Below are 13,872 nucleotides of genomic sequence, written 5' to 3' on the forward strand. Positions count from 1 at the left end.
AGTACAATCTTCGTGATTATTGGTTAGTTGTACGTTAGTATCTAACGATGTCCAAGCCACTTGATTAATATCCTTTGGAAGCATTCAATCAACACAATGAGATTGGCCTAATACGAGACCATACGGTCTTCTCACGATTTTAATCTCAAAAATTACATCTGCCAAACTCACACCTCTCATGTCAAATCTCAAATTTAACATGTTCCTGGTAGAATTGATCATTTGATCGTTACTACCCACGATGAGTTTATTGTGTACAAATAAATAGTGATATCACCGTCTATCGTATACATTACGTAGACACACTTGTCACCTATGTTTTATACTAAACTCGTTGGTTATCATTTTATGATCAAATCTCACATGCCAAATTCATAGGCAATTGTTTCGAACCATACAATGATCTCACCAAAAACACACTTTCTTTTCACAGCATGGAACCACAGACCCTCAGGTCTTTCCATGTCTACTAAGAAAGCGATCCATCCATTTCGATGAACTTCCAAGTCTTGCTGAACGGCTATGGCAAGTATCATACTAATGGATTTTATTCTCTTCACAAGAGAATATATATCAAAGTGACCGTGGCACTCGCATTGCATGTAATCTATAATTACAAGCTCGACTATTTACTTCAATATAACCAACCGGTTTTATCTTCCGACTAGTGGTCCACTTAGGATCCAAAGGTTTTACAACTCGGAGAAAGAACAACCAGTTCCAAGTATGATTCTGTAAGATAGAATCTACTTCACTTCGGTAGCCTTTCTCGGGTTGGTCCACCTGTAGAAGTCAACACTTCTATATACGTTTGAGGCTCGTTTTCTAACAACCATATCAGAAAATCCAATTTATTTTCTAGTAAACAAGTTAGAATATGCACACCACATTCTAACATGTACGTCAGAAAATCTGGACCAAGGAATTTTACAATCCTAGCTCTCTTGCTACGTTTAGCTTTGAGCTCGGGTTCTCTTTCATACCCTTCAACCATAGATACGTCGAAAGTTCATTTCAACGTGCTAGGTCCTCTTATTGAACCTTCACATAAATGCATCTTCTAAAGAGCGATGGTTTTCTTGATTCAATTTACCATGCTCTTATGTACATCCAAACTATAGGACTCGTGCACTAAGAACCAATACACACCTTTGGCAAGACACCCCACATTTCAAGCTTTAGTAGGAAAACTTCCTACGTACCCACAATTCGTAAGAATTTCATGCGGGTAACCTTATTTAAAAGGCACTTACTTGTCGAAAGTATTGTCTTACCCCATATACCTTGAGGTAGACCCGAAATTATCAACGTCTTGATATTTATGTTCGGCAACAACGTTCGATTGAGGTGAATACCATGTCGTACGCTCGAGTACGATACCAACGTGTTAGGAATAAATTGTAAATTTTGATGAGCCGAATGTATTTTTGAAAAATCAAGTAGTTCCCAATTTTATTTTATTTGAGTCAGTTTTGAGTCTACAGAGTATGGTGCACCCATATCATGCAACCCACTTACAAGTCTTGAAAATCATAATTTATTTTAAGAGTTAAGCGGGATGACAGCTTAACACAATTATGTTGCGCATAAGTCACCAAGAACCATTCTAGAAGAGATAGATGAAACACGTTGAATGATGTTAAATGGTCTCTAGTTTGAATCTGATGAGAAGCATTTTTGGTCTCACTTGGGAGACTAAGCAATTGAGCGAATGGGGAAACATGCAAATGGGAGACTAACCAAGTTGAATGCACTAGTCCCACAAAAGTCATGCACAGATGAAGAAATACACCATGCAAGGTGGACCAAGCACAAAATCGAAACAGAGCATCTCACAATGGACAACAATGAAGTTTTTACAGAGGCCCCAATATATCATTCTACATGAATTATGAAGAAGAAAATAACTGATATATTTTCATCCGAACATCAACTTTTTCACGATGGAACCGGAGACGCTCGAAAAAGGCTGATTCACGGAGATATATTTTCATACTCAAGCAAGAATCAGCAGATGAATTATTTGATCAACTTAATATGTCAGAACTTTTATGAAGGACAAGAAATGTCAAGCTTGCCGCGCCGAACTTATTCAAATTTTGGAGGCTACAAAATTCAAGACACGGCAACGGGCAAAATATTTAAATCATCTGACAAAAGGCGAAAAAGACTACTGCCTAACATTTTAGATCAAGTTGACAACTTTATTTTGATCAACTACATACGAAGATGGACGATCGAGATCGAAAGTTGATCAACGGGCAAATAGCTTTCATTGGCTATAAATTGCCCAAGCAGACTTGAAGACAAAAACACTTGAACAAGAGCTGAACACGAAAAACAACGAAGAATATCCAATCAATCATAAAGTGATATATTGAGCTATATACGATAGAATTCAAGTCTGAGTGAGAGAAATATTTTATTTCATTGTAAACTTCTCTACTGAGTGTAGAAAGAGAGCGGAGTAACTAGAGAGAGTGAAAAACCCTGGTTGAGTGTAGCTTTGTGCGTAGCACTCGGTGTAAAGGGCAGAGTAACAAGGGGAGCTTGTGAAAACCCTGTGAGAGCGTAGCTTTGTGCGTAGTTCTCGTGGTGTAGGAGTACAGCTTGGTGCGAAGTACTCGGGAAGGCGGAGTAACAAGAGGAGCTTGTGAAAAACCTTGGAGGAGTATAGCTTTGTGCGAAGCACTCGGAGAAGTGTCGGTGGACACTTATTCACTATTGTATTTGGGTGATCAAAGAATAATGAATTTATCCTTGAAGTGTAAGGAGACGAGTGGAGTAGGAGAATTACACCATCTCCAAACCACTATAAATCTCTCTCTCTCTCTTTACTTACTGCTCATATATTTTGTGCATGCTTATCTTAATTGCGAACTAATCCGATTACGTTTTATCGCATATCTTTATCTGTCTGGGTTTAATAGTTCTCACGTTTGCATGCAAGCCAAACTTTACGTACATCATCCTTGAACCATATCAAGTGTTTCTAATGTGTTGCATGTTTAGAGTATCTCTTTGAGCACCGACTATTAAGCATAACACTTTACCGCTACCTATTCCGCTGCACGCTCTAAGTTGTTTAACTTGTTGATGCTTGTTACTTAGAGTTGAAATTACCAAAGTGTTATTTGCCTTGTGTGTTTTTACAAGAAGTTTGAAAAAGTTAGAGAAGTCTATTCACCCCCCCCCCCCCCGCGTAGACTTCTCGTCACCCTTCCGGGACCAACACTTATTCTTCCATGCCTGACATCTTGCCTTCAAAACTTTCAAGGTAAGACCAATGATCACAGGTTTATAAATTTAAAGCTTATAGTTTGTTGGAAAAAGTGCTTGTAATCTGTAATACATTTGAAATACAACAAAATACAGAAAATAGCAGGGAACAAAGACGGGATCATTTGATATCTTCAGGCATGTAATCACTTTCCTATAAGCTTTAAATCTCCCTCTATAAATGCAACAAGGTTCAAGATTTAATTTTATGGGATACAAGAAGATGAATGAAATTCTTAAGTTGCTTTGTTTAAGAATTTCCTGTAGAATTGTAGAATTGTGAAATATCAAGATATGCAACAAGATAATTTTGCATCTCCGTTTGCAGAAGTTTCTCCATAATATTTATAAACGAAAATATGACTGTGGGAGAAGTTAAATGGAAGTTTTCTGCAGTTTTAAAAACTTATCTTCCATAAAATATATCATAAATGATATATTTATCATAACAAAATATTAATTACATAAATCATGTTCAACATGAATATATATATGTAATTATGAACCTTTGTAAGGTTGTAAACCGCATGCAAATAACTGTGCAAATATATTTAAATATATATTATAATTTTCTAGCACACTTTTGCATATAAGTTTGGAAAAATTGGAAGCTCATGTGCTGTGCAATCATTTTTCGAATGAAATAAACAATTCCCCTATATTGTGAATAATCCCCCAATGTTGGGAATAGCCCCCCATTGTTGGGGAATATACAAAGCCTTCCAACAAACTCATTCTCAAATTAACTTTCTACCAAACTAAAATAATATTTATAACTCCTCAACTCCAAATATTATTTTAAGCTTTCATGGTAGTCCATCTGAAATATTAATCTTCATTACTATATAAATTTCCAACATTATTTTTGTTATCGCAACATTATTTTCATTTAACAATTTAAATATAAATGGTATAAATGTTTAACATTTAAATTCTTTGTTAAGAATGACACTTCGTACCCTTGGATAGTGTTTATCGCGAATAAAAGGTTGTTGAGTATGTTGGCTACAAGTATAATTAAAAGAAAAAAATAACTTATTTATAAATAGCATTTCTGATCTAACTTGGCAAAATAACTTATTTATAAATAGTGTTTCCGAACTAACTTGGCTTTGGATATTTTAATACGGAGTAATTGGATTTGAACTTTTAATGGGAAAACTTCAAATTACGGGAGCAAATATCCGAACTAACATACCTTTGGACATTTTAATACGGAGTAATTGGAATTGTGTACTAACTTTACAAGTAATTGTATATGCAAATGTGATTTCGGGATTTTGAAATTTAATTAGAAACTATAACAATTGTTGAGAGTGGGATTTGAACCCACGCCCTTTCAGACCTGAACCTTAATCTGGCGCCTTAGACCAACTCGACCGTCTCAACATTATTTTTGTAATCGCAACGTTGTTTTCATTTAACAACTTATATATAAGTAATTTAAATGTTTATCATTTAAATTCTTTGATAAGAATGACAATTCGTATTCTTATATAGTGCTAATCGTGAATAAAAGGTTGTTGAGTATGTGGCCTCAAGTATAATTAAAAGAAAAAAATAACTTATTTATAAATAGTATTTCCGAACTAACTTGGCAAAATAACTTCTTTATAAATAGTGTTTCCGAACTAACTTGGCTTTGGATATTTTAATACGGAGTAATTGGATTTGAACTTTTAATGGGAAAGCTTCAAATTACGGGAGCAAATATCCGAACTAACATACCTTTGGACATTTTAATACGGAGTAATTGGAATTGTGTACTAACTTTACAAGTAATTGTATATGCAAACGTGATTTCGGGATTTTGAAATTTAATTAGAAACTATAACCATTGTTGAGAGTGGGATTTCAACCCACACCCTTTCGGACCAGAACCTTAATCTAGCGCCTTAGACCAACTCGGCCATCTCAACATTATTTTTGTAATCGCAACGTTGTTTTCATTTAACAATTTATATATAAGTAATTTAAATGTTTATCATTTAAATTCTTTGATAAGAATGACAATTCGTATTCTTATATAGTGCTGATCGTGAATAAAAGGTTGTTGAGTGTTGGCCACAAGAAAGAAAAAAAATATCATATTTATAAACAGTTTCTTTGTTGGTGTTAAGTTAAAAGTTTTCTGTTTTTTTTTTTTTTTTTTTTTTTTTTTTTTTTTTTTTTTTTTTTCCGAGGTGCGTCCCTTAGTGCGAGGGTTGAACTAGAAAGAAACTGGTTTCGTACATAGATGTTTTGAACTTTAAAAAGGAAAGTTTCAAATTACGGGGATTTCTAAACTGACTTCACTTTGAGCATTTTAATACGGAGTAATTGAAACTGTAATCCTTGTTGATAGTAGATTTGAACCCACGCCCTTTCGGACCAGAACCTTAATTTGGCACCTTGGACCAACTCGGCCATATCAATATTATTTTTGTTATCGCAACATTATTTTCATTTAACAATTTAAATATAAATGGTATAAATGTTTAACATTTAAATTCTTTGTTAAGAATGACACTTCGTACCCTTGGATAGTGTTTATCGCGAATAAATGGTTGTTGAGTATGTTGGCTACAAATATAATTAAAAGAAAAAAATAACTTATTTATAAATAGTATTTCCGATCTAACTTGGCAAAATAACTTATTTATAAATAGTGTTTCCGAACTAACTTGGCTTTGGATATTTTAATACGGAGTAATTGGATTTGAACTTTTAATGGGAAAGCTTCAAATTACGGGAGCAAATATCCGAACTAACATACCTTTGGACATTTTAATACGGAGTAATTGGAATTGTGTACTAACTTTACAAATAATTGTATATGCAAACGTGATTTCGGGATTTTGAAATTTAATTAGAAACAATAACCATTATTGAGAGTGGGATTTGAACCCACACCCTTTCGGACCAAAACCTTAATTTGGCGCCTTAGACCAACTCGGCCATCTCAACATTATTTTTGTAATTGCAACATTGTTTTCATTTAACAATTTATATATAAGTAATTTAAATGTTTAACATTTAAATTCTTTGATAAGAATGACAATTCGTATACTTATATAGTGCTGATCGTGAATAAAAGGTTGTTGAGTGTTGGCCACAAGATAGAAAAAAATATCATATTTATAAACAGTTTCTTTGTAGGTGTTAAGTTAAAAGTTTTCTGTTTTTTTTTTTTTTTTTTTTTCCGAGTTGTGTCCCTTAGTGCGAGGGTTGAACTAGAAAGAAACTGGTTTCGTACATAGATGTTTTGAACTTTAAAAGGGAAAGTTTCAAATTACGAGAGCAAATTTCCGAACTAACATAACTTTGGACATTTTAATACGCAGTAATTGGATTTCTGAACTGACTTCACTTTTAGCATTTTAATACGGTGTAATTGAAACTGTAATCGTTGTTGATAGTAGATTTGAACCCACACCCTTTCGGACCAGAACCTTAATCTGGCGCCTTAGACCAACTCGGCCATCTCAACATTATTTTTATAATCGCAACATTGTTTTCATTTAACAATTTATATATAAGTAATTTAAATGTTTAACATTTAAATTCTTTGATAAGAATGACAATTCGTATTCTTATATAGTGCTAATCGTGAATAAAAGGTTGTTGAGTATGTGGGTACAAGTATAATTAAAAGAAAAAAATAACTTATTTATAAATAGTATTTCCGAACTAACTTGGCAAAATAACTTATTTATAAATAGTGTTTCCGAACTAACTTGGCTTTGGATATTTTAATATGGAGTAATTGGATTTGAACTTTTAATGGGAAAGCTTCAAATTACGGGAGCAAATATCCGAACTAACATACCTTTGGACATTTTAATACGGAGTAATTGGAATTGTGTACTAACTTTACAAGTAATTGTATAAGCAAATGTGATTTCGGGATTTTGAAATTTAATTAGAAACTATAACCATTGTTGAGAGTGGGATTTGAACCCACGCCCTTTCAAACCAGAACCTTAATCTAGCGCCTAAGACCAACTCGGCTATCTCAACATTTTTTTTTGTAATCGCAACATTGTGTTCATTTAAAAATTTAAATATACGTAATTTAAATGTTTAACATTTAAATTCTTTGATAAGAATGACAATTCGTATTCTTATATAGTGTTGATCGTGAATAAAAGGTTGTTGAGTGTTGGCCACAAGAAAGAAAAAAATATCTTATTTATAAACAGTTTCTTTGTTGGTGTTAAGTTAAAAGTTTTTTTTTTTTTTTTTTTTTTTTTTTTTTCCGAGGTGCGTCCCTTAGTGCGAGGGTTGAACTAGAAAGAAACTGGTTTCGTACATAGATGTTTTGAAGTTTAAAAAGGAAAGTTTCAAATTACGGGGATTTCTAAACTGACTTCACTTTGAGCATTTTAATACGGAGTAATTGAAACTGTAATCGTTGTTGATAGTAGATTTGAACCCACGCCCTTTTGGACCAGAACCTTAATTTGGCACGTTGGACCAACTCGGCCATATCAATATTATTTTTGTTATCGCAACATTATTTTCATTTAACAATTTAAATATAAATGGTATAAATGTTTAACATTTAAATTCTTTGTTAAGAATGACACTTCGTACCCTTGGATAGTGTTTATCGCGAATAAAAGGTTGTTGAGTATGTTGGCTACAAGTATAATTAAAAGAAATAAATAACTTATTTATAAATAGCATTTCCGATCTAACTTGGCAAAATAACTTATTTATAAATAGTGTTTCCGAACTAACTTGGCTTTGGATATTTTAATACGGAGTAATTGGATTTGAACTTTTAATGGGAAAACTTCAAATTACGGGAGCAAATATCCGAACTAACATACCTTTGGACATTTTAATACGGAGTAATTGGAATTGTGTACTAACTTTACAAGTAATTGTATATGCAAATGTGATTTCGGGATTTTGAAATTTAATTAGAAACTATAACAATTGTTGAGAGTGGGATTTGAACCCACGCCCTTTCAGACCTGAACCTTAATCTGGCGCCTTAGACCAACTCGACCGTCTCAACATTATTTTTGTAATCGCAACGTTGTTTTCATTTAACAACTTATATATAAGTAATTTAAATGTTTATCATTTAAATTCTTTGATAAGAATGACAATTCGTATTCTTATATAGTGCTAATCGTGAATAAAAGGTTGTTGAGTATGTGGCCTCAAGTATAATTAAAAGAAAAAAATAACTTATTTATAAATAGTATTTCCGAACTAACTTGGCAAAATAACTTATTTATAAATAGTGTTTCCGAACTAACATGGCTTTGGATATTTTAATACGGAGTAATTGGATTTGAACTTTTAATGGGAAAGCTTCAAATTACGGGAGCAAATATCCGAACTAACATACCTTTGGACATTTTAATACGGAGTAATTGGAATTGTGTACTAACTTTACAAGTAATTGTATATGCAAATGTGATTTCGGGATTTTGAAATTTAATTAGAAACTATAACAATTGTTGAGAGTGGGATTTGAACCCACGCCCTTTCAGACCTGAACCTTAATCTGGCGCCTTAGACCAACTCGACCGTCTCAACATTATTTTTGTAATCGCAACGTTGTTTTCATTTAACAACTTATATATAAGTAATTTAAATGTTTATCATTTAAATTCTTTGATAAGAATGACAATTCGTATTCTTATATAGTGCTAATCGTGAATAAAAGGTTGTTGAGTATGTGGCCTCAAGTATAATTAAAAGAAAAAAATAACTTATTTATAAATAGTATTTCCGAACTAACTTGGCAAAATAACTTATTTATAAATAGTGTTTCCGAACTAACATGGCTTTGGATATTTTAATACGGAGTAATTGGATTTGAACTTTTAATGGGAAAGCTTCAAATTACGGGAGCAAATATCCGAACTAACATACCTTTGGACATTTTAATACGGAGTAATTGGAATTGTGTACTAACTTTACAAGTAATTGTATATGCAAACGTGATTTCGGGATTTTGAAATTTAATTAGAAACTATAACCATTGTTGAGAGTGGGATTTCAACCCACACCCTTTCAGACCAGAACCTTAATCTAGCGCCTTAGACCAACTCGGCCATCTCAACATTATTTTTGTAATCGCAACGTTGTTTTCATTTAACAATTTATATATAAGTAATTTAAATGTTTATCATTTAAATTCTTTGATAAGAATGACAATTCGTATTCTTATATAGTGCTGATCGTGAATAAAAGGTTGTTGAGTGTTGGCCACAAGAAAGGAAAGTTTCAAATTACGGGGATTTCTAAACTGACTTCACTTTGAGCATTTTAATACGGAGTAACTGAAACTGTAATCGTTGTTGATAGTAATTTGAACCCACGCCCTTTCGGACCAGAACCTTAATTTGGCACCTTGGACCAACTCAGCCATATCAATATTATTTTTGTTATCGCAACATTATTTTCATTTAACAATTTAAATATAAATGGTATAAATGTTTAACATTTAAATTCTTTGTTAAGAATGACACTTCGTACCCTTGGATAGTGTTTATCGCGAATAAAAGGTTGTTGAGTATGTTGGCTACAAGTATAATTAAAAGAAAAAAATAACTTATTTATAAATAGTATTTCCGATCTAACTTGGCAAAATAACTTATTTATAAATAGTGTTTCCGAACTAACTTGGCTTTGGATATTTTAATACGGAGTAATTGGATTTGAACTTTTAATGGGAAAGCTTCAAATTACGGGAGCAAATATCCGAACTAACATACCTTTGGACATTTTAATACGGAGTAATTGGAATTGTGTACTAACTTTACAAGTAATTGTATAAGCAAATGTGATTTCGGGATTTTGAAATTTAATTAGAAACTATAACCATTGTTGAGAGTGGGATTTGAACCCACGCCCTTTCAAACCAGAACCTTAATCTAGCGCCTAAGACCAACTCGGCTATCTCAACATTTTTTTTTGTAATCGCAACATTGTGTTCATTTAAAAATTTAAATATACGTAATTTAAATGTTTAACATTTAAATTCTTTGATAAGAATGACAATTCGTATTCTTATATAGTGTTGATCGTGAATAAAAGGTTGTTGAGTGTTGGCCACAAGAAAGAAAAAAATATCTTATTTATAAACAGTTTCTTTGTTGGTGTTAAGTTAAAAGTTTTTTTTTTTTTTTTTTTTTTTTTTTTTTTTTTCCGAGGTGCGTCCCTTAGTGCGAGGGTTGAACTAGAAAGAAACTGGTTTCGTACATAGATGTTTTGAAGTTTAAAAAGGAAAGTTTCAAATTACGGGGATTTCTAAACTGACTTCACTTTGAGCATTTTAATACGGAGTAACTGAAACTGTAATCGTTGTTGATAGTAGATTTGAACCCACGCCCTTTCGGACCAGAACCTTAATTTGGCACGTTGGACCAACTCGGCCATATCAATATTATTTTTGTTATCGCAACATTATTTTCATTTAACAATTTAAATATAAATGGTATAAATGTTTAACATTTAAATTCTTTGTTAAGAATGACACTTCGTACCCTTGGATAGTGTTTATCGCGAATAAAAGGTTGTTGAGTATGTTGGCTACAAGTATAATTAAAAGAAATAAATAACTTATTTATAAATAGCATTTCCGATCTAACTTGGCAAAATAACTTATTTATAAATAGTGTTTCCGAACTAACTTGGCTTTGGATATTTTAATACGGAGTAATTGGATTTGAACTTTTAATGGGAAAACTTCAAATTACGGGAGCAAATATCCGAACTAACATACCTTTGGACATTTTAATACGGAGTAATTGGAATTGTGTACTAACTTTACAAGTAATTGTATATGCAAATGTGATTTCGGGATTTTGAAATTTAATTAGAAACTATAACAATTGTTGAGAGTGGGATTTGAACCCACGCCCTTTCAGACCTGAACCTTAATCTGGCGCCTTAGACCAACTCGACCGTCTCAACATTATTTTTGTAATCGCAACGTTGTTTTCATTTAACAACTTATATATAAGTAATTTAAATGTTTATCATTTAAATTCTTTGATAAGAATGACAATTCGTATTCTTATATAGTGCTAATCGTGAATAAAAGGTTGTTGAGTATGTGGCCTCAAGTATAATTAAAAGAAAAAAATAACTTATTTATAAATAGTATTTCCGAACTAACTTGGCAAAATAACTTATTTATAAATAGTGTTTCCGAACTAACATGGCTTTGGATATTTTAATACGGAGTAATTGGATTTTAACTTTTAATGGGAAAGCTTCAAATTACGGGAGCAAATATCCGAACTAACATACCTTTGGACATTTTAATACGGAGTAATTGGAATTGTGTACTAACTTTACAAGTAATTGTATATGCAAACGTGATTTCGGGATTTTGAAATTTAATTAGAAACTATAACCATTGTTGAGAGTGGGATTTCAACCCACACCCTTTCGGACCAGAACCTTAATCTAGCGCCTTAGACCAACTCGGCCATCTCAACATTATTTTTGTAATCGCAACGTTGTTTTCATTTAACAATTTATATATAAGTAATTTAAATGTTTATCATTTAAATTCTTTGATAAGAATGACAATTCGTATTCTTATATAGTGCTGATCGTGAATAAAAGGTTGTTGAGTGTTGGCCACAAGAAAGGAAAGTTTCAAATTACGGGGATTTCTAAACTGACTTCACTTTGAGCATTTTAATACGGAGTAACTGAAACTGTAATCGTTGTTGATAGTAGATTTGAACCCACGCCCTTTCGGACCAGAACCTTAATTTGGCACCTTGGACCAACTCGGCCATATCAATATTATTTTTGTTATCGCAACATTACTTTCATTTAACAATTTAAATATAAATGGTATAAATGTTTAACATTTAAATTCTTTGTTAAGAATGACACTTCGTACCCTTGGATAGTGTTTATCGCGAATAAAAGGTTGTTGAGTATGTTGGCTACAAATATAATTAAAAGAAAAAAATAACTTATTTATAAATAGTATTTCCGATCTAACTTGGCAAAATAACTTATTTATAAATAGTGTTTCCGAACTAAATTGGCTTTGGATATTTTAATACGGAGTAATTGGATTTGAACTTTTAATGGGAAAACTTCAAATTACGGGAGCAAATATCCGAACTAACATACCTTTGGACATTTTAATACGGAGTAATTGGAATTGTGTACTAACTTTACAAGTAATTGTATATGCAAATGTGATTTCGGGATTCTGAAATTTAATTAGAAACTATAACAATTGTTGAGAGTGGGATTTGAACCCACGCCCTTTCAGACCTGAACCTTAATCTGGCGCCTTAGACCAACTCGACCGTCTCAACATTATTTTTGTAATTGCAACGTTGTTTTCATTTAACAACTTATATATAAGTAATTTAAATGTTTATCATTTAAATTCTTTGATAAGAATGACAATTCGTATTCTTATATAGTGCTAATCGTGAATAAAAGGTTGTTGAGTATGTGGCCTCAAGTATAATTAAAAGAAAAAAATAACTTATTTATATATATTATTTCCGAACTAACTTGGCAAAATAACTTATTTATAAATAGTGTTTCCGAACTAACTTGGCTTTGGATATTTTAATACGGAGTAATTGGATTTGAACTTTTAATGGGAAAGCTTCAAATTACGGGAGCAAATATCCGAACTAACATACCTTTGGACATTTTAATACGGAGTAATTGGAATTGTGTACAAACTTTACAAGTAATTGTATATGCAAACGTGATTTCGGGATTTTGAAATTTAATTAGAAACTATAACCATTGTTGAGAGTGGGATTTCAACCCACACCCTTTCGGACCAGAACCTTAATCTAGCGCCTTAGACCAACTCGGCCATCTCAACATTATTTTTGTAATCGCAACGTTGTTTTCATTTAACAATTTATATATAAGTAATTTAAATGTTTATCATTTAAATTCTTTGATAAGAATGACAATTCGTATTCTTATATAGTGCTGATCGTGAATAAAAGGTTGTTGAGTGTTGGCCACAAGAAAGATAAAAAATATCATATTTATAAACAGTTTCTTTGTTGGTGTTAAGTTAAAAGTTTTCTGTTTTTTTTTTTTTTTTTTTTCCGAGGTGCGTCCCTTAGTGCGAGGGTTGAACTAGAAAGAAACTGGTTTCGTACATAGATGTTTTGAACTTTAAAAAGGAATGTTTCAAATTACGGGGATTTCTAAACTGACTTCACTTTGAGCATTTTAATACGGAGTAACTGAAACTGTAATCGTTGTTGATAGTAGATTTGAACCCACGCCCTTTCGGACCAGAACCTTAATTTGGCACCTTGGACCAACTCGGCCATATCAATATTATTTTTGTTATCGCAACATTATTTTCATTTAACAATTTAAATATAAATGGTATAAATGTTTAACATTTAAATTCTTTGTTAAGAATGACACTTCGTACCCTTGGATAGTGTTTATCGCGAATAAAAGGTTGTTGAGTATGTTGGCTACAAATATAATTAAAAGAAAAAAATAACTTATTTATAAATAGTATTTCCGATCTAACTTGGCAAAATAACTTATTTATAAATAGTGTTTCCGAACTAACTTGGCTTTGGATATTTTAATACGGAGTAATTGGATTTGAACTTTTAA

At 32.1% G+C, this 13,872-nt stretch overlaps 7 non-coding genes across 7 annotated transcripts; all 7 read right to left on the reverse strand.

Annotated features, from left to right (window-relative positions):
• Positions 1-5,117: 5,117 nt before the first annotated feature.
• On the reverse strand, positions 5,118-5,198 carry TRNAL-AAG. The gene has a single exon. It is a non-coding gene; the product is annotated as a tRNA-Leu (tRNA).
• Positions 5,199-6,144: 946 nt separating this feature from the next.
• TRNAL-AAG lies at positions 6,145-6,225 on the reverse strand. The gene has a single exon. It is a non-coding gene; the product is annotated as a tRNA-Leu (tRNA).
• Positions 6,226-7,197: 972 nt separating this feature from the next.
• On the reverse strand, positions 7,198-7,278 carry TRNAL-AAG. Its single transcript has one exon. It is a non-coding gene; the product is annotated as a tRNA-Leu (tRNA).
• Positions 7,279-9,263: 1,985 nt separating this feature from the next.
• On the reverse strand, positions 9,264-9,344 carry TRNAL-AAG. Its single transcript has one exon. It is a non-coding gene; the product is annotated as a tRNA-Leu (tRNA).
• A 764-nt stretch (positions 9,345-10,108) lies between these two features.
• TRNAL-AAG lies at positions 10,109-10,189 on the reverse strand. Its single transcript has one exon. It is a non-coding gene; the product is annotated as a tRNA-Leu (tRNA).
• Positions 10,190-11,648: 1,459 nt separating this feature from the next.
• Positions 11,649-11,729, reverse strand: TRNAL-AAG. The gene has a single exon. It is a non-coding gene; the product is annotated as a tRNA-Leu (tRNA).
• Positions 11,730-13,024: 1,295 nt separating this feature from the next.
• On the reverse strand, positions 13,025-13,105 carry TRNAL-AAG. The gene has a single exon. It is a non-coding gene; the product is annotated as a tRNA-Leu (tRNA).
• Positions 13,106-13,872: the final 767 nt, after the last annotated feature.

Source organism: Ipomoea nil, unplaced genomic scaffold (genome assembly GCF_001879475.1).
Source record: "Ipomoea nil cultivar Tokyo-kokei standard unplaced genomic scaffold, Asagao_1.1 scaffold2662, whole genome shotgun sequence".
Classification (NCBI taxonomy): Eukaryota; Viridiplantae; Streptophyta; class Magnoliopsida; order Solanales; family Convolvulaceae; genus Ipomoea; species Ipomoea nil.